Source organism: Pituophis catenifer, unplaced genomic scaffold (assembly GCF_029215685.1).
Source record: "Pituophis catenifer annectens isolate HBS135680 unplaced genomic scaffold, rPitCat1.0.hap2 SCAF_1, whole genome shotgun sequence".
NCBI classification, from domain to species: Eukaryota; Metazoa; Chordata; class Lepidosauria; order Squamata; family Colubridae; genus Pituophis; species Pituophis catenifer.
Genome location: NW_027256881.1, coordinates 157,379,720 through 157,398,309, shown reverse-complemented (window position 1 = coordinate 157,398,309; position 18,590 = coordinate 157,379,720).

The window sequence follows — 18,590 nt, the reverse complement described above, 5'->3', positions numbered from 1 at the left end:
CAATTCCTTTACAAACAGCCTTGCTTAATGAGCAGCTGCTGAAAGACATTCTACCTTCAGCCAATAGGACAGCCTTTTTCCTGCTTGAACATGGAAAATTTGAAACTGGGTAGAGGATGGTCTCCTGCCATTGAACACACACACACAAAAAAGACTGGAAAATAATTTATTTGCGTTCTTTGAGCAGGAAGGACAAAACAATAACATGAGACCTCCACTGCATGGGTTTTCAAACCTTGTTACTGTATTAATTTTTCAACCAGGAAAATTCCCCAAACTTTAAATTAACACTGATCTAAAGAAATATATATTTTAGGCTTCCAATAACAAACCCTGTCAACTAGTAACAAAAATTAAATCAATTGCTTATGTTGCATCCCTCTAAAGTTTAATGAATAAGGCTAAGAAACCAACAGTAGGATTTGTTACAAAAAGCTATTGGGCGATTTTCTTTATTTCTTCAAAATCATCAAGCTAACGGCTATTGGGATAATAGCAATAGAAACAGCACTTAGACTTATATACCGTTTCACTGTGCTTTACAGCCCTCTCTAAGTGGTTTACAGAGTCAAAATATTGCCCCTAACAATCTGGATCTTCATTTTACCAACCTCGGAAGGATGGAAGGCTGAGTCAGCCTTGCCTGGTGAGATTCGAACTGCCAAACTGCAGGCGGTCGGCTTTCAATAGAAGTAGCCTGCAGTACTGCATTCTAACCACTGTGCCATCATGGCTCATAATACCATAATACCATAGCTCATAGTACCATTTATTTACTTATCTATTTTAAATATTTATATGGCTGCTCCTCTTATATAGTGTAATACTGGACAGCTAACAACAGCAACTCTATAACACGTATAAGTAACTCTATAACTCTATAAATCCATAATCCACATTTTTAGTTTTAAAAAATGCATCCATATCTTTTGCTGAAATGCAGTGGCATCACCTGTCTCCAGTCCTGGAGATACAATACCAAAACTGTAGGAATGATGATGATGTTGAAAGTAATACTGAAATGATGATATTGAAACTACCTGAAAGAAAAGAAGAACAGGCATGAAAATCAGAAAAAGAGAGGACAATGTCCCAAGTAGCAGTGTCTTTAAAATGCCTTCATTTTAGAAAATTAGAGCCGTTTTGGTTAGAAGAATTTCCCAAAGAATACTGCTATTAGCTTAGCATTGCAGCAATACAGGCTTTTACACATTTCACATAAAATATATATAGAAGTTACCAAACAGGCCACACAAGCCTCTAAATCCACAAAATATACTGGCTGTTTTGTTGAGACAAAAATAGTGGCTTCTGGTAGCAGATTCCTTTGAGAATGAAGTTTGAGATAGCTTTTGTGATTGCTGCGAAACACTTGATCCTGCCTGCCAAAAGTGGATTATGACTTTCAGTAGTACTTTCAGTGAGTGGGAATAACCTGTGAATGCCACATAAGCCTCATAGAGAAGAACAAAACCTTTCAGTGAGTGGGAAGAACGTGTGAATGCCACAGGTAAACCATACCACAGAATAGAAGCTGGGGTCTGAAGAATGCAGCCACACATCCCTTGGAAGCAGCTTTCTATCATATTAGTGCTAATGACTGCATAATATCATTATTCAAAGTCAATTTTAGTAAAATGTCTTGAGCCTTTCAAAGTCAGACAAACAGCAAGGAATGTTAATCTACTTTGCATTGAAACCAATTGCCAAGCTCAGAACACTTGGAACTAGTTTGGCTAGGATCTAAAGTTCACATATACACACACATTCATACTCACATGTGGGGTTTTTAGAAATTTACATAGTTTTTAGAAGGCTCATTACACTCCCCTGCTCTAGCAATGTTTAGATCTATCTGGAATGCTTGATAAAACAATAGACTGAAGCAGTGTTACCTTCATGTCCTCACTAATTGTTATTTTTAGTTTGCTTCTTTCAGTCTCACAGAAAGCATTTTTTCTCTCCTTCCAACTGAAAGCATTTGACTACTTCGACTACATTATATTAAATATAATATATATTAAGTATTAATCGAAGTAGCTATATGCTTTCAGTTTGAAGGGGGAAGAAAGATAGCTTTCTGTGGGATTGAAAGTAGTAGACTAAAAATAATAATGCCAGTAGTGATAGCAGGAAAGTAACATTGCTACAGCCTATATCTGATTGTACATTTATTAAAAACAGAGACAAAGGATAATGATTCATTTTATCCACTGTCATATTTTTATTTATTATTTATTGTTTATTTATTTATTGGTTCGATTTATATGCCGCCCTTCTCCGGAGACTCAGGGTGGCTTACAATGTGTTAAGCAATAGCCTTCATACTTTTGTATATACCTGCTTAGTAGGGCTTTTGGCTAAGCGGTGTTCTTTTTTATACAAAGTCAGCTTATTGCCCCCACAATCCAAGTCCTCATTTTACCTGCCTCGGAAGGATGGAAGGCTGAGTCAACCTTGAGCCTGGTGAGATTTGAACTCGCAGTAATTGCAGGCAGCTGGCAGCTAACTGCTACTTTAACAGCACTTAGTCCACTGCGCCACCAAGGCTCCTTTCTTTTTTAAGGTATCTACTGATTGTCTTAAAATTTGGATTTGCACAAGTCATCTACAAAGGCTAAAACATAGTTCAGACATTGGTTTTCCTTTTCCTGAATGAACAGATTGCATTTTCAATTCCACATTCAACTTCTGTGGTCCCAAAGTGATTTCTCACATTCTAAAATGCTGCCAAAATAATGACTATTTCAGCCTTGTTATTCAATGAGTTTTACCTGGCTTCTGTCTCTTACGAATTTTCCCCAAGGCAAAAGGGCCATTGCCTGGAGGACCAATATTTCCAAGATAAAAACATAAGAACACACACACTTACTGCATCTGTCACTCCAATCAGAACAAACTCTGAATGACACACAATTCCTCCTCCATAAGTTGGAAATAAAAACAGAACTAAATGCCACAAAACAGAACTAAATGTCACTAAATGTACATCTAACAGTGGCTATATATTGTATATCACTGGGTATCATTTATTTTATAATTCATCTTTATCATTTTTATTTTATTATATAAAATACAAAAAAGAAAAGAAAATAGGAAATTAAGGGAGGGAAAGGGAACGGGAAAAGGGGGTGTGAGATACAAGGGGGAAGAGAAAAAGAAAGAAAAGGGGGCATTGACTTCCAACTCTTCCTAGCATTGTACAAGATAAACACACTCCAACATCAACTTTTTGCTTTTACACATTAATATATAACTAGCCATTTCTATAACACCAAATCTTTCTAATCAACAAAACCAGGATCAAAGTTTTAATTTTTTTCTTCACAAGCACAAATTCCAAAAGTGATAACCAAATAAGAACATATCTTCCTCTTTAAATATCACTGTGTATCATTTTTGTCTCAACTTTAATTTCTGTCGCTGCACCTGTGAACAATAACCAACCGTTGGCAGTTTTCAGTTTCAAGCCTGAGCCCAATGGGAATTTTAAAAATGCAAAATGAGGTTTCTATCTTGTGAATCATCAAGACTTCCTGCAGTTGAAACAGCTGCTTTGCTCTAGAACAGGGGGTCTCCAACCTTGGCAACTTGAAGACTTGTGGACTTCAACTCCCAGAGTTCCTCAGCCAGCAAAGCTCTAACAAAAAGAAGGGACTTTATAGCCCCCATATCTGGAGATCTTCCATTATTAACTCTGTTTAGGCTTGTATATTCCAGATAGAGTTGGTGCACAATTTCATCTTCAAGGCACAGGTGGCAGCCACGGGGCAGGAGCAGCTTTCCTTAAATGAATGCAGCTCATGAAGCAGGGGTGTAACACGCACAGGCTAAGAGCACTCATAATTACCTGTGCTACAATTCATACCAATTGCAGCTTCCAGCTGTGCTTCAAGGGCAGCCTCATGTACTGTAGAGCGCATTGCAACAGCCCATACCAGGTTGGCTTTCCTCAGACAGTAATCCCCTAATCCCTATATTTGTCTTAATACATACACTGTTGTTACTCATATTATTCTAATAGTAACTGGATTGGTAAACTATCTCAGAATGTAGACTTCAATAAATTAATAATAAATGAAGAAAATGCAAAACATTGCATCACTGAAGGCTTTTTTGTTTTCATACTGGCTAAAATATACTTTTCACCTTTTATATTTTCTCCCTGGACTCCAGTCTTTTGGGAGAGATATTTAAAGGACACAAAGATAAGAATGGGAAATTCCTTTTCCCATTCACACCAGAGGTAGTCCTTGACTTATGACTATTCATTTAGTGACCCTTCAAACTTAATGACAGCTGAAAAAAGTCCAGCCCATGCACTTATGACTGGTCCTTACACTTATGACCATCCTCACAACTGTTGCATTCCCATAGTCATGTGATCACCGTTTGCAACCTTCCCAGCTGTTTTCCAAGAGTCAATGGTGAAAGCTGAGTCTGCTTAAGGGCAGCAACTTTCACTTAGTGACCCAAGTGATTTGCTCAATAACTATGGCAACAAAGGTCATAAAGTAGGGTGTGATTCACTTAACAGCCTCCTCACTTACCAACAGAAGTTCAAGGCCAAATTGTGTTCATAAGTCAAGGACTACCTGAAGATTTTTCTTTCCAAGGTGGAAAACCTCTATAGCAGACTTCTACTGAAAGGATATAGGATCTCAGCAAAGATTAGCAACCTTACATAGCAAAAAGCGATCAGTTCCAGGAAAGAGGGAGATCTATATATATAAAGTAACTGCTTCTTCAAATTCAGTGAATGAATTCTTTGTTAAAAAGCAGGAAGTAGTGTCTCAGGAAACCACAAGTTTCTGCTTAAACAAATTTTGCTTGAATCCCAAAATGATGGGGACAGTCCATATCTGAAACACTTTATTGTAGTCACAAGATCTTGAATAAGAATATGTCAGCTAATTGTCTATAATTTGTGTCCTTTCAGTCATATGATAAAGTGCAGAGACAAGGATCCTTTCTCTATTGATGAAGCCTGAAAACATTTAAAAATAAGATGTTTTTGGGATCCTGTCCTAAGCTGTATACATACACATGGCTAATATGATATCATTGTCATGCACTTTGAGGGAAGTGGGAAAAGGTAAATATTCCATCTTTACTTTGTAAAGGGAAGAAATATCAATATTGTAAATAATGAGCCATATTTACTTCCCAAAGAAGGAAGGAAGGATAATAAACATCATTCATGATAAAACATGTTGTTTACACTCATGTACACAACTTGCCATTTTTCTTTGCTTTATATCTACTTAAGTTTTAATGGAAAATTCATTTCTACAGAGATATCGACCTAAAAAGTATGACCAGGCCTTTTGAAAAACAGATTAACCATTTACAACTCCAGAATTCATTAACCTTGAAGTTGAAGAGCACAGTCTAAGAGGTACGGCTATCTAAATTAGAGCTGAAAACATATTTATAGGGTTCACTTTTTAAATATACCTCAATTTCTACTTCTTGAACCTGTAGTATGTGAACTTAATTCAGTTGATACTGTACTTTTCTAATATACCTTATGATTAAGGGTAACTACAGGGAATTAAACATGAAGAACAAACCAGCTGTACAAAATAAACATAAAATTATCTTTTCTGAACTAGGTGGAATATTTTAACTCTAGACAAATAAGCAAATGATTGGTCCATTAGTATGTTACAAAACTACAGAATGCAATATCAAAAGTAAGAATAGAAGGATTTCTGGAGGAAAAATGGAGAATGGAAGACAGCTCTGCTAAAAGCAAAGCCAACAACAGTGAAGGAATGAAGAGCCAGAGAGTAGACTGGTTCTTCATAATTCCTCTCTGGACAAGGAATTAGGAACAAGTCTTCCAAACAGTTGTTCCTCATGAGGAGTCTGCAAGACTGCAGTTTCTGGAAGGTTTAGAACTCTGGAAGACAAGGGGAATAGCCATCTTTTTTCTCAAACTATAGTTGTTGCTTTCAAAAAGACTCTGGGCTCAAATATTTCCTTTACTAATCACTTTTGAAAACTGCTTGTTACTTGCATTTCAGCTATTAGGAACCTTTGGGCCGACAGGTTTTACAGCACCAGGCGAGTTTCCTTTAAATGTTAGTCAAAAAAATTAAATACAAGTTTTACAAGAAAAACAGCAAAAGGACTGTTAGAACTTTAATTCTGGACAGTTACAAATGGGTAAGGGATTTAAAATAAGATTTTTAAATTAATTATAAGAATCCTTCCCATGGGAAAATGCTTTTGTTTTGAATTCTACTTAAAAATGTCAAGATGAGACTTTGAAGGCTGGAGAGTAGAGGGAACCAGAAAAAACTAAAAACTGCAGTTAGAGGAGAACATTTACATTTGATTTATTAATGCAGAATGCAACAAATGGTTTAACATTAACATTGGACATATTGAAAGATATTTTTGAAGAATGGACTCAGAAGTTAATTTTAAGAGTGTCTACCTCTATAGATAGATAAGAATGATATGGAAAAAGATGCTACACTGGAATGTACAGATGAAACTGGCTGCTGTCTTTATTAGATTTACATGCTGCCCATCTCATGATTTGAGGCAACTTGAATTAATTAAAAGAGATATCCAAGTAACAAACCAAAACAGTAGCCTGTTTCTTAGGGAAGACAATTGAAAATTGGCCGATTAAAACTAATATAAGTCGTGATAGGGTAATGGAAGATGAAAATATACAAACTATAATAGATTGGTTAAAAACTTCAGAAAATGAAAGGAGGAAAAAAGAAATCATTGAAAAATTGGGTTTAGACTGGTTTGAAAAAATACAGATAGAAAAATGGACTAAGAAGGTAAGGGACAATTGTTCGATAAGTAGAAGTAAAACTGAATTTGAATATTTAGTATTCCAAATTATGAAAGATGAAATTGGGCTAAAGGGACTCGTTAGTAAGATATATAAGATTATAAATTTTGATGGAAAACCACAAAGGGTGATGAAGATGAATTGGGAAAAAGAACTTAATATTAAAATATCAGATTTAGATTGGAACGTGAATTGGAAGAGTAGAATTATGAAGACTTTATCTGTAAGGATTAAAGAGCATAATTATAAGGTTGTTTGGAAATGGTATTTGACTCCATTAAGATTGTCATTGATGGATAAAAAAATTAGTAAACAATGTTGGAGATGTGATATGGAATTAGGGACTTATGAACATATGTGGTACAAATGTGATAAAGTTAAAAAGTTTTGGCAACAATTGGAGGAAATGATATTTGAAATGATGGGGAAAGCAATAATATTGAGACCAGAAACTATATTACTGTTGATAATTAAGGAAATAGAACCAACAAAATATGAGAAAGAATTGATTAGAATTATGATTATAATGGGTAGAATTATAATAGCCAGATATTGGAAATTAGATGTGAATTTTAGAATAGAAGAATGGTATTGTGAAATGTGGAAATTAGCTTTAAATGATAAAATGACATGTGATATTAAAATTAGAAATGGTGACTATAAAGAAGACATTTTCTGGAAAATTTGGAAACCATTTGTGGACTATGCACTGGAAAAATTGGATGCTTCGGTACCTGTACCCCGAGAACGTGGATTTTGGCGATCATGAGGATATATCCGAAGAACCAAATCTTCCTTTCTTATGTATAGCACAGGGTGAAATATTGTATATGTTGTTTGTAATGTTAGTAATTTAAAATATAAAATGTTAAAAATAATAATAATAAAAAAAAAAACAGTGGCCTGGATATTTTTACTATTTTGAATTTAAAAAGTCAGTGGAATAGTTCACATATTACAATAAATCAAAATATGGATTTTGGTTTTCTTAGCATGCTATGTTAATCCAATTATTGGGTCTCTAAGACATGATCAAAGGTTCCATTATGATTAATTTAATATACTAGGTTTAAAACTGCCAGTTAGAGTTAACTAAATAAATCATATTTCAGCCACCTAACACAGAATTCAATAAGGAATAAAGCACAATGACTAAAACAATGAGCAAGAATATGTTACAATATATGAAAGGAAGGCAGATTTTAAAGCAAGTTGATTAACTGATTATGCACAATCAACTTGTTATTGACTCTTAGCAACCACACATGATCATGTGATAAAAATTCAGATGCTTGGCAACTGGTTCATATTTATTACATTTGCAGTATTCCAAGGTCATGTGATCACCTTTTACAATCTTCTGATAAGCAATGGCAATGGGCAAGCCAGATTCACTTAACAACCAGGTTACTAACTTATCAACTAGAGTGATTCACTTAACAACTGTGGCAAGAAAGGTTGTAAAATGGTACAAACTCACTTTTAAAAAGTCTCACTTAACAACAGAAATTTTGGGCTCAATTATGGTCATAACTTGAGGACTACCTGTATACATTTCACATAAGGAAAATGATTTCCATTTTTCTAATCACATTTCACAGCTCGAGGTGAAAGACACTACTGAATCCCTTCTATAATGAAAGACGCACATACTGTCTTCTTTGTGATATTATTTGAGTTTCTCAATTACCCAGCCTGCATGAACAATAATGTCTCATGTTCTTCAGCCTTTTCTAATGCCAGTTTCAACATCTGGTATTTCCCTCTCCATGTAGGCTTCTAATCTGTGCTGGATAATCCTAAATATTATTTTGCTAGCATATGAGATTAAGGATATTGTATAACAGTTCGCACATTAATTCTTTCTTTGGTATCAATATATAGATTGACAACTTCTGATCTTTGGCTACTGTCATTTTTTTCAGATTTGTTAGCATAGCTTGGTTAGTGCCTTTATTGATTTTTCTTCTGTTTCTCACTATATTTCTGTAAATATTCCATCAATTCTTTCAGAATTCCTGCTGATCTTATTACAAATAGGGAATATCTTCTAAAATACCTTGAATATTGACAACACTACTGTATATATTTTCAGTATACTCCTGCCAATTTTGATTGATGTTCTTTTACTATCAGTATCTTCCACTGGTGTCCTTTTGCATATCAGTTTGAGATTGTAACCGCCTTCTGAGTTCAAAGGTCTTTTCTCTTGTTTCCGTCTTTGGTGCCTTTACAGGTGTTGTAATATTGCTTCGTTTTTTCTAAGCACTCTCTGAAATTCCTTGTTAAGTATCTTCCTAAGTTTTTTGTTTTTCTTAGGTTTGGCTCCTCTTCATTTCTTGGTAGTTTCCACAGTTTATTCTAACATCCAGCTTGATTTCTTCTGTTGCTTGATCTTAGGCAGTCTCTTTACATATTTATCCTTCCCAAAAAAAGATTCAGGACTTTAGACCATTTCTCAGGCATGTGCTCAAGATTATAGTATAGAAACAAGTTGGCTTTCTTCTTCCCCTTTAACTTAACTTAGAACTTGCATACATGCAATTTGTGACTGGTTCCATAGTACCAGGCACAGCCACATTTTTGCTATTATAACTGATTCAAAGCAAGTAGCATCTCCCATGTAAATGAAGGATATGGATGGTTGGGGTTTCACAAACATATCCATTTTAGGTAGATGCTGGCTCATGGTTATCGTAAAATGAGTCATCTTCTACTGTGTCTATTTTGAATTTGCTATGATAGAAGTATACCAAGAAGGGACCACTGGTATTTCAAAGAGGTTATCACTAAATCAGTTCTGTTGTTAAATATCATTTTTTGCATCATTGTAGAGACAAGCAACCATACCTCTATCTAGCATAACAGGGACCAAAACATTTTTTCTGAAACCATACAACAAATCCCTTTTTAGGCTAAGGCATGATCATTTATCTACTCTTAAAAGATGCTCACATTGACTTTACTATATTACTTGGACACATCAGGAAATGAAAATTAGTTCCTCATCACAAACTATTGTTTTTCTTCTATCTTCTGCGAAGTTAAATGCACGTTGCAAGGCAAAAATGGCAGGCTGTTCACTGTAAACACCACCCCTCAGCTGGAAGAAAGAATATGACTTTCCGTTTTTCTCAGTCTAAAGGCAAAAAATTGATGTTCATGTTATACTGTATTTTTCGGAGTAAAAGACGCACCTTTTTTCTCCCTAATAGAGGGAAAAAATCTTATACACCGAATGAAGCCCCGCCCACCCACTGGTCCCACCCTTTGGGCTCTGCCTCCCAGCAGTTTACCTCCTTGCAGCAAGCAAGACAAAACAGCCCATTTCAGCTTCAGCACAGCCTAATTAGCACAAGTTGATTGGATCAGCCTCAGGACTCTCAGCTGTTATGCCCAGGCCTCTGCTGCTTGCTGCAAGGAGGTAAATTGCTGGAGCAGATATTTTTTTTCTTATGCTAATCAAGCTATGGTGAAAACAAAAATGAAAGTAAAGCAGGCTGTTTGCTGCAACAAGGCAAAATTGCTGGGAGGCAGAGGCAGATTTCCTTTTCTTGTTTTCCTCACCAAAAACGGTAGGTGCATCTTATAGTCCAGTGTGTCTTATACTCTGAAAAATACCGTAATTTAATACCCAATGTAGTGTCTATCCACTGAAAAAAGTAAGTTTCCAAAGGAAAAACATTCAAAAAGCTCACTGCCAGGAATTGGTGCTCAAGACTGACTCAGCCTCCAATCCTTCCAAAGGTCAGCAAAATGAGGACACATATTGTTGAGGGCAATATGCTGACAAGCAGCAATCCCCAACCTTTGTGGGCAGGAAGAGGGGAACCGTGCCGCGTGAGCAGCGGGTGCGCAAAGGCATGTGTGCACACAAGCAATGTGCTGGCGCATGCGTACGCACATGCGTACACAGGTCAACTTGCACAAGTTGAGCTGTGTGCATGTGTGCACGTGTGCCACCACTCACAAGTTGAGCTATGTGCATGCACTTGTGCGCTGCCCTGCCACTCCCACGGCCCGGTTGCAAATAGGCCAAAGACTAGCAGGGACCACAGTCTGGGGATTGGAGACCCCTACTGTAAAGCACTATGAAACGGTATATAAATCTAAGTGCTATTGCTGTTGTTATGACTATTAAGACTCCCACTGGGTGTCTGTTCTTTATAAAATGGACTAAAGCTAACATAAATAGCCACTTGTTAATTTACAAGAGCAAGGATAAAAAGGATTTACAGTCCTTCTTAGTCTGTTTTTTCAGCTGCTAATTCTTACTTTGACCTTTTTTATGGAGTCCTGCTATGTCATGAAAATCCTAACCTTAAGAAAAGCAGACATTCGCTGTTTATGCAGGAAAAAGACAAGACTGAATTTATGATCATTCCCACACAAAAGAAAAATACACAAATAAACATAAATAAATAAAAGACTAAAATCCTGTACCACACCCAGTTTCTTCTCCTTCTTAACAGCTAAGCTTGTCAGTTCTAGCTGAATCCACACCTGCGGATTCCCCTTTCATCTGGTAATAGTTTTCATGTGGCATATTTGGCATATACGTATGCAAGCATGCATCAGCAGAAGCCACTCTGCAATAAAGGACAGATCCAGGACTCTCTGGCATTATTTGATAAAAATTACTAATTAAAATATTGACAGAGTTATATTAACTATTCTCACATACTTACATACACACCACATTCTCTTCCTTATTTCTTTGGAATGGCAGAAAAGATGGGGGGGGTGAGGAGGAAAATGAGGTAAGGGTTAAAGACAGATTTATTGGGAAGGAAAGAGAAATGAAAACAATACCAGGTAGACATGAGGCAAAAGGGAGGATGGGGAGAGGTAATTGAAAAGAGCAAAATTACTGAGGAACAGCTCTAATTTGATCTTAGGCAGTCTCTTTTCATATTTATCCTTCCCAAAAAAGATTCAGGACTTTAGACCATTTCTCAGGCATGTGCTCAAGATTATAGTATAGAAACAAGTTGGCTTTCTTCTTCCCCTTTAACTTAACTATTGCTTAACGCATTGTAAGCCGCCCTGAGTCTCCGGAGAAGGGCGGCATATAAAAATGAATGAATGAATGAATGAATGAATGAATGAATGAATGAATGAATGAATAAATAAATAAATAATTTAGGGATTTTTTGAAAAGGTTGCTTTTATCATTCAAGCAGACTCTCACAAACAAAGTTAATGTTCAAAGACCTTCAAGTCATTTTCGAGAGACCTTTGTCTCTCTCCCACTTTAACTCATGCATCAGGTTAACCAAGGCAATTTTCATGTCATACCTAGATCTAACACCGTTCTAAAAATAATCCATTTCCTCTAAAAGCACATCTGAAGTTCCTTGATTTACAAATTTACATCTTTTGGAAATTATATCAAGTACACATAGGTCTCCCATCTGCAGATTAGTTTTATGGAGACATATAACGATTAAAGGTTGAAGTCTTGGTGAAATAAAACTATCTTCAATTATCTGCTGAAGGACATGACGGAGGGGCCATGACAAACTTCTAAGAGTAAAAAGTCTGGGTTGTCACACTTTTTTATTGATTCTGCCCAACTCCAAATGACCAAGTAGCTCACAATATAATAAAAAGATAAAATGCAATAACAATTAACAATTAAAAGCAGATAAAGACAGAATAACAGAATAATTGAGTTGGAAGAGATTTTGGATGTCTTCTAGTGCAACCCCCTGCTCATGCAGGAAACCCTGGCCTATACCATTTCAGATAAACAATTGTCCAATCTCTTCTTGAAAGCCTCTAGTATTGGAGCACCCACAACCTCTGGAGGCAAGTTGTTCCACTGATTAGAATAGAATAGAATAGAATAGAATAGAATAGAATAGAATAGAATAGAATAGAATAGAATAGAATAGAATAGAATAGAATTCTTTATTGGCCAAGTGTGATTGGGCACACAAGGAATTTGTCTTGGTGCATACGCTCTTGGAGTACATAAAATAAAAGATACATTCATCAAGAATCATACTGTACAATGCTTAATGATAGTCATAGGGAAACAGTCAATATAAATCTTAAGGATACCAGCAACAAGGTTACAGTCATACAGTCATAAGTGGGAGGAGATGGGTGATAGGAACAATGAGAAGATTAATAGTAATGCAGACTTAGTAACTAGTACTCAATTAATATCCTCACTAAGGAAATTTCTCCTTAGTTCCAGGTTAGTTCTCTTCTTGATTAGTTTCCATCCATTGCTTCCTATCTTGCCTTCAGCTGCTTTGGAGAATAGGTTGATCCCCTCTCCCTCTTCTTTGTAGCAACCCCTTAGATATTAAGATGGTAAATCCGAACAAAATAAGAAAAAAAAAAGAGGCCAACAAAGGGTTTTAATCACCCTGGTCCAAGGCCTGGAAAAACTTTCCAGGTTGCAGGAGGAACTTCATTCCAAAGGACAGGTGCCAGGAGAGAGAAGGCATGCCTACTGGGTCCCCAAAGATGATACTGTTTAATTGAAGAGACTAAGCACATCAACCCTGTTATTTCACATTGGCCAAGCAGACACTATATGATATTAGGACCTATACTATGTACTGTAAGGCATGGCCTTGAATGGCTTTTGGAAACAGACTGATAACCTACATAGACGATCATTGCCTGCTGCTTTGCATTGACCAGTTGAAGTTTCCATGTCTTTAAGGCAGTTCCATGTAGAGCACATTGTAATAGTCAAGCAGTGACTAGGGTATGAGTAACTAAAGGGCCTTCCAACCCAGGAAAGGGCACAACTGGCTCAGCAGATGAAGCTGCAGAAAGGCAAGCTGTTTTGATCACCTTAATTTTACTTAAAAGATCTATGGACATTCTCAGTCATCCAGGTCATGGTTGTCTCAAAGCTGTTTTTTCAACAGGCAACTGGACTTTCTGGCTTTTCTTTGAAGATGAAGCTAATCCAAGAAGCTTCTTCACCATTTATTGACATAGAAGAATGTCAATTCTGAAGACATTTAATCTGGGTTTATTTTATCACACCATTGCCTGTTAGCCTCCAGATTCATGGCATTTCAGACTCAGCCTAGGTTTGATATATGTAAGATCTTTGCAATGCAAAGAATGAAGCTAAAAGTAACAATTGTGAGCTCTAGACAAGCACTTTAATTTGCTGCATGCATTCTATAATGTATGAAACAGCATTCAAGTTCTAAGGAATTTACTACTGGGAAATGACAACCCATACAGTATGATGCAACATTGCTCTTTCTCTGTTTTTTGTATTAACTGTTGTAAATGGTTGATCCTCATGACATAAAGTCCTTATAGCCTTGACTTTTTACTGTAATGCTAAGGAACCATTGCCCATAGAATATATTGGCTGTGTTCATAGCTTTGCTAAGCTATGGTTTGCTTAAACAAGGCTTATTAAATAAGTCACAATTAGTTGGGTTGACACTGCACACCAAGCCAAAATCAAATAGATCATATATTTATTTATTTAGCATATGGTTGGTCACACACAGTATTAAAACACTTCATTTTTACAGGTTAAAAACAATTAAAACAATAAAAAAGCAATAAGAAAACCTAAAAGGAAAACAGAAATAACATTTCAAAGTTTAATGTCGAGTTTGGAGATCCAGTCAGTAGCTGCCGTTGTTATGCAGAGGAAGTCCCTAGAATCTCCTGGATACCTTCTGTTAGGGCATTCCCTCACTATATGCTGGATAGTCTGATGAGGGGCCCCACAATCACATTGTGCTGAAGGTGTCTTTTCCCATTTATACAGGGAGTCAGCACACACCCCATGAGTTGTTCTAATTCTATTATATGTCACCCATATGTGTCGGGGTAGGCTAAATCCTGGAGGTATACTACTAGGACTGATATGCTCGGAGACATCTTGGGGGGAACAGCTATTCCACGCCTCCATCCACTTTTGTGTGGTGTTCTGATGATCAGCCATCAACTTACGCGCTGTCAAGATTGGTGGATTTCTTGACTTTAATCGGCATCTTAAGAGATCAGGAATGTATCCATGTATGGGTAGAGAGGAATTTAATAGGATCTTACTATACTCCCGAATGAGAGCTTCTTGTCGTCGTAAGTGCGGGGGGAGTATGTGACTAAGAACTGGTAACCAGTAACTAGGTGTAGATTTTATGCACCCAGTAATTAGCCTCATCGTATGGTTAAGTTGAACATCAATAAGTCCTGTATGTGAGCTGTTTATCCATACAGGTGCACAGTATTCCACAGCAAAGCCCGAGGGCTGCACATCGGAGAGTTGAGGCTGAAGCTCCCCAAGTTGTTCCGCATAGCTTTTGTAGGATGTTATTTCTGCTGTTAACCTTGGCAGCCATATTCTGGATATATTTCTTAAAGGACAGGGTCCTGTCTAAGGTGACCCCTAGGTATTTTGGTGTTGCCTCGTATGGAAGCAGTTTGTTATTTAGGTATACATTATAGATCATATAATTTGTGGTCAAGAGTATATGTTCTCGCTGCAATAATATTTTCAATTTAAAGAACAAAAATAACAACATAAAGATGCTAAGAAGAAGAAGTGGATAATTCAAATTGTACCATCTATTAACACTGAGATAGTACTTAAAATAGTTCCAAATCAGTTCAAAGAGTGTGGGAACAACTCCCAGTTTGTAGCTATATCTAGAGGGGACAGTTGGGGAAATTTACCCCAAAACAGTGTGTTTCATTTGATCCAATGATTGCCCAATACCTCAGGTATCGTAAATACTAGTAGATGAAGCAATAATCAAAAAAATATAGATGCCCATTAAAAAATGGTGGCACATGTGCATTTCCGGATTATAATAGGAACAGCTTTTATTCCAAAAAGACAGAAGAATTAAACTCTAATAATACTTTCCTAAAGATATGCAACCACATTGTTATAATACCACCTGAATGTGGTATTTTTAAAGGCAGTGCTACTGAATGAGCAGACTGTGACTAGAAAATTGACAAGGCACCTATTGAATGTGATTAATTACATCACTAATAACAAATACTCTCTTTCTATAGTGCATCAATGTCTTTTTGTGGCCCTTTAAAATGTTATTTTAATTCTTTCAAGGTTGAGAATTATACTATGTATAAATCGTTTTAAAAAGAAAGCTGCAACCACTATAAATTAATGATCTGTCAACTCAATCTTAACCTTTCTTTGTAATAAGCTCTTATTTTATATTTTAATTTTTTCTTTCTCTGCTGTCAACCTGCACCTCACCAAGCACATGTGCGTACGTGCACACAGACACATACACACACAGACAAAAGTGTTTGGCAAGAGGAATATGATACGCCCTGCCAGAAGATTACTCATATTTTCCCCATTATATATAATGAAGACATTGATTTCCAAAATGTGCTGCCAGCCACATTTCTGGACCTTATAGAATTACACATCCATTCCCTATTGTTCCTAAAGAATGCCCACAGGTTAAGCTCAACTCCTGGTAGCAACATCCCTGCAGAATTCTTAGCAGCATTACAAATGGGCTTTGCCACTATAAACTTCCAGTATTTATTTATGCTTCCCAATGTAGTCAGCAACCCTCAAATTCTCAAGCTGTTCCTCATCCATGGACAAATACAGGAGCAACCTTGCTGTAGCTTCTTCAGTCACAGTCAGCTAGGCTCTGCCCCTCAATAAATCTATTTTCTTATATTTTGTCAAAAAGGGTTAAAGCAACACCTTTCTCAGTTTTGGAAGATGAAGTATAGCACTATCTCATACTTGTTTCCATAGTTAGTTAATTTAAATATATGTAAGCATAATGGCACAATCAATCAAATCTCAGCCTGTCTTAAAACTGCCAACTTCAGAATCAATCATTGTTGCACCAAATCTGCATCTGAGGAATGAATGAAGGTCCTCTCCTAGAAGTTCTCTCTGTCTACAATCATAACTCTGCTTCCTGTCTTGTGGAGTGAAACTTGATAATTACTGCTTCCCACACTAATCTTCTGGTGATGCATTCATCTTGCATCTTCCCCCTAATGCCAGCATGTGTGAGAGATAGAACTCCAACAACTCTTATTGCTTTTCTGGCAAAGTAAAATTTAAAAATTACACTGACTAAATTTTTTCTGTAATATTAACTCCTAGCATTATAATGTTGGGTTAGGTGACTAGGAAAATCAGTCTCTTCTTGCCTCTCACCCTTTGGGGAGACAGATCAACTTAACAGGAGATTTTTTAAAAATTAAAATATTATTTTTTTTAAAAAAAGTAAAGGAGTTTAAAAAGTGTTTTTGGTTTTAAGTAAATGCAAATTAAACTTTAATTGGCAAAGGGGATAAAGTATGGAATCCAGATTACAGGTCACAACTGAAAGGCTATTTTATAAAAAATATGAAGAATAATATGGTGTTCTGTGAAGATCACAAGATGATGCTGGTCTGATCCCAATTTAGAGCGGCAACTCAAGCTGAAAACACATAGCAATGTTCAGCTTGTATAGAAAACCCAGATTTCACAGACAAAATGTTAGACTTTAAATAAAAACAAAAGAAGTGTCAATTTTATGCAATATTGCCAGCTAATGCATACCCTGTCAAGAAATCCTAAAACAAATTTATGTAAGGCTTTTAAGCATTTTGACATTCAGGTGTTGCTGAGTGTCGGTGAATATGTACGGGGACCTTCACAAAAGCAAAACTTACAAGTTATTCAGATAACAACTGAGTTAAAATGCTGTAAAGACTGTAAAATTTAATATAATTGTCTCTGAAACATTAATTAAGAAATCTCAAGGAAATCAATCACTTATACTGTGTGGGTAAATGTAATAATGACCTTTAACTGTCAAGAGATTTTTAATATATTCAGACCTCCTATTCTTTGATACATATTTGTGACAGAATTACTGCAAATAAACTTCCCAGAATTGTGTACTATAAAAATTAACTGCGTTTGCCTATTATTTGGCCACACTTTATCAAAATTTGAAAATCTTTTTCTGGTTCCTGGTTCCAAATGACTGATTGACTGACTGACTGACTTCTTTCTTTTCCTTCCTTCCTCTAAAATGCCATGCAATGCTATGCCATATTTTTTAAATTTGATGGCAAGAGAAACATTTACTAAAGATGCCTTTCAAAAGCCCTTTAAAGAAAACCATGAATATCCCACGGGAAAGATACCAAATGGCCAGGGTTTTTTTAATACGCTATATATAGCATCTTTTTATCTGGAAGAGGCAGCTTCATATTAAAAGTCTTTTTCTGGGGGCACAACTGTTTTAAGAACTACATTTTGAGTACCTTTGTTGTGAGCCAAAGGTTCAGCAGGATGATTACTATATTCTAAGACATTAGATTGTCCAATATTGATATTCCGGCAATCTATTAGCATTTTAAGATTTGCAGTACACTTATAGTATCTATAAAATGTATGTGTGGATTTTTAAAATAATAATTGAACAAGATTAGTGTAATTTCATATTGTAAACTTTCTCTAAACAAATGACAACTTATTAGATACACACCACAGAAAATACTGGAACCAAGGATACATTTATTTATTTTTGCACTGTGCTGAACTGATCCTTTGACTTTGCTAATGCTCAACCATCACCCGCTACTTTAGGTTGTGTCTGCATAACTCACCAGATTAACATGTAATCGGCTAGTTTGTATTCAGGTTAAATGTGCATACTAAGGCTAGTGGTTTAATTAGAAGAGCCAAGCTGAGTGCAATCTACAGTCTAGAAACTTGCCTGATTTGGTGGCTGCGAGGTTACTTAGCAGATGCCTTCCGGAACTCGGA